This window comes from Furipterus horrens, unplaced genomic scaffold, assembly GCF_987537825.1.
Source record: "Furipterus horrens unplaced genomic scaffold, mFurHor1.1.pri manual_scaffold_1, whole genome shotgun sequence".
Taxonomy (NCBI): domain Eukaryota; kingdom Metazoa; phylum Chordata; class Mammalia; order Chiroptera; family Furipteridae; genus Furipterus; species Furipterus horrens.
Window position 1 is genome coordinate 94,269,473 of NW_028327171.1, and position 9,634 is coordinate 94,279,106.

Here is a 9,634-nt window from a genome sequence, read left to right on the forward strand (position 1 = left end):
TTAAAGAAGCTAGATACAGAAGAGTGTATATATATAATTCTATTTATAAAAAAAAGGTCAAGAATAACATACAATAGCAGAATATAGATTCATGGATTCATCAGGATATGCAAAAATTGCCTGGGAATGAGGGGGAAATTTGTGCAGTGATTAAATATTTTATCTCTTGATAGGAAGGTGTGGATTACATAGATGTTTGCATGTGTCAAAACTAGACAAACTATAAATGAGATTGATGTACTACACTGTATAAAAATAATATTTTTATAAAAATATTTTTATAAATTTTTTAATAAAAATATTATGTAAATTTGCTTTCATCAATAAATCTGAAAAATATAGGATTAAACCAAGTGAAGTTCTTTAATAGTACTGATGTGTACTATTCATCTCTAAGAGCTATAGTAATTACACTTTTTTTGCCATAGAATATTTTAAGGACTGTCTTTAAAGACTAAACTTCCTTAATACTCAACATAAGGGTAAGATATTATCATCATACATACAAAAATACAAAGAAAATTTGTGTGTATGTGTTAGGGCATAATAATAGGAGGGAGGCCAAATTAAGAAGACTGTTATTTCCATGGCATAATGGCACATCTATCTTTGGTACCACCTGTTAATAAGATCAGGAAAAAAAAAATGGAAATCGTTACTGAGCCTGCAGAGATTAAAGGAGACAGCTGAATAAACTACCAAAGGGTGACACCCAAGACAGTAGAAAAACATGGTTATTGAGACATTCAGAGAGGCAAGGCAGTTGTATGGGAAGAATCAATTGTATGGGAAGAGTCAGGAATTTTATTTTCACCTCTGTTGCAGACTTAGTCAGGGGCCCCTTGGCAATTCACACATGTAATTTAGGATACACTGGTTGGCTTAGTATATCTGACCTGAGAGTTTGTAATTGTCTGACTGGTGGCAGCTGTCACTGTAGTATAGGAAGTAAGGTGATCTCTTTATGCCCAGAGATACCAAAGCTCCAATGGAAAATCTGCTAGTGAAGAAAATGAAACATTACTAGCCAAGATCAACTGTAAATAGGTAATTTTGTGAATACCATTTATATATTATAAGAGTGCTCAGGTGTTTCAGAGCTTTTAAAGAACTGCAAAAATACACTCTCAGGGCTGGAGGCAAGGAGGGGATGGGGTTGACTAGGGTGGCAGTTTCATACCGGGAGATAACTTAAGTGCATCTATGTAACCACCAAAACTAGCAAATGGGGAGGACCTTGGATCTTTCACATCAATCCTTGTGCCATATACAAATAATCTTCATTTTCAAGAGTGTTTATTGCTTATTATAAACAGATTTCATACACATAAACAAATATAATAATCATTTGTTGTTTGCTCTCCTGTATGGAACATAGTTTATTTTTTCAATGATGTCTCCTACAATAATGTGTAGACTTGTCCAAGAGCTCATTGGTCTTGGTAGTCATGTTTCTCATCTCATGCTTCAGGTGCCTCCAGGATGGTACCTCACATCTACTCAATACACACCAAATGTATATGGATAAAAAGAATGGTACGAAGGAAGTATATATAAATGGATGGATAAATGAATGAAAGACACTATTTAAAGTAAAATATCAACTAAATGGAATAATTTTATGAAATAAACATAAAGATAAGTGCCAGGACTTCTAGTGTTGGCCAAGATGGGGTGGCCCATTTCTTGCTTGTGTTCCCTCACACAAATAAAAAAAATATTCTGGGAAGAATACAATAAATACTCAGAAATGTAAATGAAGAAGGTAAAGTGGGTAGAGACTGTAAGCAATATGGTGTTAAGGGTGATGAGTTCCCTGGGTTTTCTTTTTGCCTTTCATATATCCTGGGTAGGGCACTGGAGAAGCTACAGTCCAGACCTGCCAAATGGCTCAGATAATAAAAAGTCCCAAGAAAATTTTATACCCTCTAACCAAAGGACCAGAAAAGTGACCTAGAAGTACAGAACATCTTTTTAATAAAACACATTGTAATCCAGCCAAACATCAAAGGAAACTGCCCTGTACCTTGCAGAATTAGTGAGGCTATCATGGAGCCAAAGTTCTGGTCTCATCCAACAACAGCAAGATAGTGCAAATCTGTCTTCCACTTCCACTCACCTCATTGGTGTCAGTGAGACCAAATGCAAAACATAACTTCAAACCCTAAATAGCAACAAAGTGGTGCAATGATAGGGTGTGGTGTGATACCAGTTGGCATTCTGTTTCCCTCACCATGATACTAACATAGGGGCATAGTATGGTGAACTGAACTTTTGCCCCATCATATTTTTATTCTACACATAAGCAGATTGACTACCTGCAAAGCCAAAACAGAAGAAGAAGAAGAAGATGGAAGAAGAGGAAGAGGAGAATAAAGAGAAGGAAAAGGGGAAAAAATTAAATGAGATTTGAGGTCTCACAAAGCAAAATGCCCAATTCCCAGAATCAGAATCAAAAATTTCTCATCACACCAAGAACTAAGAAATTCTCAACTTGCATAAGGAAAGTCAATCAATAGCTACCAACATGAACACAACATTCACATTAAAATATCTGACAAAGACTTAATGGTTTATAAAGCCATTTCAAAAGTGCTTGAAACAGATTAAAAAATAAAAAGAATTATCAAGTAATAGAAGATATAAAGGAAAACCAAATGAAGGTTTTAGAAATTAAAAACTAAAATAATAAAAATAAAGAGATCAATGATGAGTCTGATGCCAGGGAGGCCAATACAAAGGTTCAGGTTCTTGTCACAGCCCATGAAAGGATTTAACAACATGACAGAAAGATTTAGCAAAGCACAGTAAATTTATTAAAGCAATAGTATGCACTTGGGAAGTGAGAGTGGGTGACTTCTGAGGCACTTCAATGAGATCTGAGTGGAAAGTTTTTATTAAGCATGGGCAAAGAGGGTGTATAGGGTCTTTCTCAGCTTATGAAGTTGGTGGGTAATCACTGGATGCATCCCATTCTTGTCCCTCCTCTTCAGATAGCAATTTCTTTCCTTCCTTCCTTCCTTCCTTCCTTCTTTCCTTCCTTCCTTCCTTCCTTCCTTTCTTCTTTTCCTTTTCTCCTTCTTCTTTCCTTCTCCTCCTCTTCTTCCTTTTTCTTCCCCTTCTCCTTCTTCTCTCAATTACAGGAAATTGTAGAGGAAGAAGTAAGTAGGGCAACAGGTACTCAGCAAAGGTCACATCTGCAATATATAGTAAAGGTTAATTGCACAAACAAATGCAATCAACAGCCACCAATGAAAAAGAAAAAACTGATATGGATAGTCCAGCAAGAAACATGAAATGCCAATAAAGAAGAAATGAGATTTAGGTAACAAGAAATTCTACACAGTCAATTATCAAAGATATCCCATAATGACACAAAACACATCTGCTGAATGGAAGCAGGCCTAAAGAGCAAAGTTCTCACTGAATAAGAGAGACAGAAAATACTAGAGCAATAAATGATAAACAAGGCTGATGGGCATTAAATAGGGATCTTGAAGAGTTTTGGAAAATATTAATCACAGTTGTACTGTAAACCAGGCACATGAAGAATAAGATACTAATTAATTTTTTTAATTAACATGAAAAAATTCATAGTTACTATAAATATTATTTTAATTGTCAAAATCATATAAAAGCTGGCAATCAACTTTACCAAATATTCTAATATTACTAGGTTAGAGAACAAAGGACAAATGGGATAGGCAATAGTGTAGCAAAGAGACAATGACTCATATATATTGGAGGGATACAACAGAACATGTCTAATATTTACAAATCCTATTGATGAGCTACATAAAAAAATACTAGAAAGAACATAAATAATTGAGGATTTTATAAATCACCAGGCACACGTGTGCTTCAGGACTTTTTTGTTTCCCAGATACCTCTGACTTTAGATAGCTTGATTAATTCACTAACTTCTCTAAGGAAATAATAGTCACCCTTCACTGAAGCCTTGCCTAGACAATCTAATATTTCACCCCTTCCAAATGTTTCATATTTTCTTCACTGATCCATTATTTTTTTCTGCTAATATAGAGGGGGGACCCCCAACAAAGGAATTATCTTCTGGAGAGTAGGACACTTGTAGTACAGGCTTCACCTGCTATGTGAGTGTTCTAGGAACCCATCTATATCAGTGTACTAGCCGGCATTGTTGTGAGAGGCTGAGTTGCATCAGTGAATCTTTTTTGAAGACTCTTTCAATGTGTATGCCAATTTCATGATGAGTGATTTATGAGTGTAACTGCCCACACAGCACTGAGTGTGTAGCAATTTTTTACCAAAAAACAGCATGATGCCTGTGCCCTACCCTCCCTATTCACTCAATCTTGCCCTGAGTGATGTTTTTTTTGTTTGCCGAAGTAGAAGAGGTAAAACAAAAAATGCCAGAAGAACTAAAATATATCAAAATTGATGAGTTAAAAAACTGTTTTGTGTGGTGGAAAAAACATCTCAATAGGTGTATTGCCTCAAATGGAGAGTACTTTAAAAGGTGTCTGCAGTTTAAATATGTAAGAATAAATAATTTTTTATAATAAATTCTAGTTTCTTTAGTGCCTCCCATAATGTACTTATTATTTGTGTTATTTGTTGATTGTTGTCTTCTCCACAAGAATATACACTTTATATTGAAAAAGACTTTCATGTGCTTGTTTAATGTTAATTCATAGCACTTAGAACAGTGGCTGGTACATAGTAGGCCTTCATTAGCCATTTGGTGAGTAAGTAAATACATTTATGTTACCTCTGAGAAGCAAGAGGAGAGCTGTGAAGGGGTAGTATGGAGTACCACTATTTCTTTTATTTCTTTCTCATTAGAAGCCTTGTACTATGACTTTTTTAAAAAAGAGTATGTACTAGCTCTCATTGAAAGGCATATATATTTTTATAAAAAGATGAACTAGGTCAAATTAAGCAAATTTTCTAAAATGATATTGAGTCTGAAAAATACTTGGAAGTCCCTTAGAGGTTTTTAGAAGTATGACAATTCAACCTATTTTAATACCTAATTTGGATGCATAATTACCAAATAATGAGGAAGTTGAAAAGGTTGGACCAGCTATTGAAGACAAAATTGAATGCTTCACAGAAATTACTTGCCAAGAGATATACAGGTTGAGAAAATGATGAGGTTATCTTTTTTAAAGTATATTTTATTGACTATATTGTTACAATAGTTCCAATTTTTTCCCTTTTGCTCCCCTCTGCCCAGCAGCCCCCTCCCCCAACAATCACCCCCCCCAAAAGTCCATGCCCATGGGTCGTACATACAAGCTCTCCTGCCTCACCCTTTCATATATTCTTCTTCTTCTTTTTCCTAAATAATTAATTAGTTAATTAATTATTTTAACAATAAAATATAACAATCCCTCCCTCTCAGACTTAAGACCCTTTATAATCTTATAAAGGACAATGGGCGAAGGTCTCGAGCTCCTCTAGCTGCTTCAAGCTGGACATGGTCATCGTCCTACCTACCCTTGGTGTTATCTTCTTATATTATAAAATTCTGAGAAAGAAGATTGTTTTAATTTGTTCTCATAACAAAAATGAATATATTTTACTATGTAATATGTAGAGAATAAGAATTGGGAAAAAAAGAAATTTAAAATTACCCATAATTATACTGCTCAGAAACACTTTTAATATATCTTTGAACAGTCTGAGTTCTATTTCCTATATGCGTTTCTCTTTGTATTTATGTGTGATTTTGTAAGTGTGTAATTCCTCTCTTTTACTTTCAAACTAGAATTTTTGATACAAACATGTTCAAACAGCATGGTTGGAACTCCTTGCTTCTCTCCCCTAGAAAAATAGTGACTTCCTAGCCACTATTGACTAAGGGTAGATTGGAGCTTTTGACCTTGAGGTTACATTTTTCATGTTGCCTGTTATTAATCTCCTGGGATGGCTAGTCCCCAATGTTTCTTTTGTGCATGTGTTTTTGTGTAAGTCCCTTCTCACAATAACCCACTAAGAATCTATCGGTCTGAGAATGATGAAAGCTGATCCTTGAAAAACCATACATGCTTTTCCAAGTACACTTGTGAACTTTGAAGAAATTTCATAGTTGGTATGAACTTGTCCTACCAAAAAAATGTTCCTCTGCCATTGCTAAAGAAAACTAGTTCAGATAAGAACAGTTCCAAACCCATAAGCAGCTCAAAAGCAAAAGCTCTCTGAAACAGATATCCATTATTTCCCAAGTTGCATTCTCTGTTTTTATAAATGATTAATAATTTCCTTTCTTTTTGTTTTGTTTGCTTCACTCTCTCTCATAGACCTGCATAGAAGACCTGATCCCATTACAACACAGAGTCACTCACTTCCAAGCTCATATATAAAAACAGAAAATAAAAAACACACACTACTTGTATTAAATTTATCATTTTCTACATTTGCCAATCAGAGATAGATGAAATAGTTGCCACAATGAAGCCAGGAAAAAGGAAACTTTCCTGTGAGATTGGAATAGTAGAGTGAATTTCTATTGGCCTCAGAATAACATTGAACTATTTATCTTTACATTATAAATGACTGTATAAGATTTTTACATCAAAAATGCCTACATTGATCTAACAAAAAAGTAAGTTATTTTACTGCTGCAGGAAATTATGCACCTGCTTTGCTGCCATTTCAGCACAACACTTGGTGTATAGTAATATATAAACCTTTGAGTACCAATTGACTTCTTTACTTACAATTGAATTTGTTTAAATAGCTACTTAAAAAAAAAAAAAAAAACTGGTCTTCTGATTCCTTAAAGCCTAAAATCCAGTTAAATGTTAAACTCATTATATGCTCAAAAAGTCTCAATGCCAGCATTTCTTTTTGTCCAAATTATTGACAATATCTGTTGCAATGACATTTTTTCCTCTGTGTATTTCTAATTGAAGAGAAAACTCTGACTCCAAAAAACCTCCGCTGCCTTGCGGCATACCTCTTCAGGGGAAAGGCTAAGGGAGTAAACCCCGACAGAAAATCCGGAGCCGGAGTCCCTAAGGCGGTTTGACGTTGTAGTCAACACCGGCAACTCCTGCGGCGCACCTGAAGCCAAGCTGTATTGACTCTGTCTTTCCCTTGGACCCTTCAGCTTCGAAGAGAGGGGGGGTCTGCTGCATGGGCAACAGCAGACCCTCCATATCACCCTGCCCAGGCTCTGCAGCTTCAGCTTCACTGGAGAGGACACTCCAGCGTCACCGCAAGATGTCGATTCAACACGGGAGGAGACAGATACCATGTCACTCCCGAGTCGGACTGCACAACCATTCTCGGCGGTGCAGATAGACTCTTAAGAAGCTACACCGTCGTCTCTCGAGACGGACGGCTGCCGACGGATTTCTAATTGAACAAAAAATGCATACATTTGAATTGGACTGAAAATTTAATCTTAATAAAAGGGGATGAAACCACTCTTCTGTCCTTTGGAGGGAGTATTTTTTAGCATAGATAAGATTTAAATGCATGTGTTTACTTTCAATTGTTAAATGATGGAAAAAATAATAATCCTATCCCTTTTTCCTCCTGAAAAGCACCTCAAAAAAAAAAAAAAAAGAGAACAAGTAATAGAAATAAAAGTCCCATCTTAAGAGAAATGGAAGATATTTATAATCTGTACTACAATGTGTGAGAAACTATGAACTGAAAATAAAATAGGTATGAAAAGAACACCAGAATGAATGATTGCACAAGTTCAAGCCATCGGTACATGGCTACCTCTATAAAATGGTACACCTTGAGGGAAAAAACCCAGAACCCATACTAAGAACAATGAAAATATTATGTCGGTCAGTCAGAGAAAGACAAATAGCATATGATTTCACTTATATGTGAAAACAAAAGAACAAACAGAATTGAAACAGACTCATAGATTCAGAGAATAGATTAATGGTTGCCAGAGGGGATGGATGTTGGGGGACTGAGTGAAAAAGGTGACAGAATTAAGTAGTACAAATTTGTAGTTACAAAATAGTCACAGGGATGTAAAGTACAGCATAGGGAATACACAGTCCCTCTCTATATTGCGGTTCACTTATCGTGGCCTCACTGTATCGCGGGATTTTGTGGTACTGTATACATATGCTGTTAAAGTTACACAGGTTTAAGAGTGTATAATATGTTTCAGAACATAACTAGTGTTTATAAAAGTGTGGAAAAGGTTAATGAGGGAGTGGGAAAGGTTAATAAGGAACTGAGAATGGTTTATAAGTGTGTGGGAGGGTTTATAGGGCCTTAAAATATATATAAATACTAAAATAAATGTAAGGTTGCTACTTCACAAATTTTCACCTATTGTGGGGGGGGGGTCTAGAACATAATACTCACGATAAGTGAGGGAATACTGTACAGTCAATAATATTGTAATAACACTGCAAGCCTCCAGCGTGCATGGGTCTGCGGTGACCCGATGCATTCCTGCAGTGCTTGCGAGGGCATCCTGAAAGGGTTTGAGGCCTTGCTCTGCTGCACACAGAGCAAGGTTATAGACGTTTCAGACAGTCCAAAAAAAAAAAATATTGTAATAACAATATGTGATTCCAGGTGGGTACTGGAAATGTCAGAGGGAACACAGTGACGTATGTGATTATCTAACCACTATGCTGTGCACCTGAAATTGATACAAAACAATATTGCATGTAAACTTTAATTTAAAAATAAAATAAAGAGAAAGAGAAAAAATGTTATGTGGGTACCTGTGTTAGAGTCCTCCATGGCTCTGAAGTGGTACCCAGAGCAACAAGGGAGGCGAGGCTAAAAGCCTGCAACACACAGAGAAGAGATTTGCACGTGCTGTTTGAGAAGAAATAATGAGTCATGATAGTCCTTGTAATCTCAAACCCTGCTGGTTGAAGAAAAGAGAGAAACAGTTCATGACTTGAATGCAGCTCTGCATCATAAGGAACTTCCATGTGAATTAGGAGGAATCCCCACTACCTGGGAACCCTGTGCTGTTCACTTTTCCAATATCTGTTCTGTAATTAAATCGTTTTGTTAAAGGTCATGAGATTCCAAGGAGAGAAATAATAAAAAATAAATGTGTGTTGCTTCAATTAGAGAAGAGGGGGCCATCAAAAGGTTGGAATAGAGGGAAAGAGAGTGTGGCTCAGCAATCACATTGACAACAATGTCAGACTAGAGAGAGGTTGAATGGTACATGGCAATTAGGTGGGCTTTTGTGATCTTTGAGGAAACAATCTCATCAAGTGTTCAATGCAGAAACCAGACTAAGGTGAAAAGACGACTAAATATAGACAAAAAAAATGCCACAGTGAGTATAGATAAATGTTTAGGCACAGTTGATAGGGAAGAGAAGACATGGGTATCTTCTGAAACATTCTGGCCTTTTTGCCTTTTCTCTGTAAAAGAAGTCTAAGCTTGAGACCATTACTTTTGCCTAATTTGAGAATCACATTTCAGAAACATACAGATATGAGGAATTTAAATATTATCTCCCTGTCATAAATATTATGTTGAGTTAAAGACCACACAACATACAGGGGAGAGCTACCAAAATGGGTAATTGAAGCCTAGCCACATATTATTGTAGACAATATCAATAATTCTCTGCTTTTACCTAAATTTGTCTTGCTATTAAGTAAATCCAATTACAGAACTATTTTGTTTAAAGCTT

The 9,634-nt window shown here is 36.0% G+C and overlaps 1 non-coding gene across 1 annotated transcript; it reads left to right on the forward strand.

Annotated features, from left to right (window-relative positions):
* The first annotated feature begins 8,372 nt into the window (after positions 1-8,372).
* Positions 8,373-8,504, forward strand: LOC150021509 (small nucleolar RNA SNORA9). Its single transcript, XR_016513699.1, has one exon. It is a non-coding gene; the product is annotated as a small nucleolar RNA SNORA9 (small nucleolar RNA).
* The last annotated feature ends 1,130 nt before the right edge of the window (positions 8,505-9,634 follow it).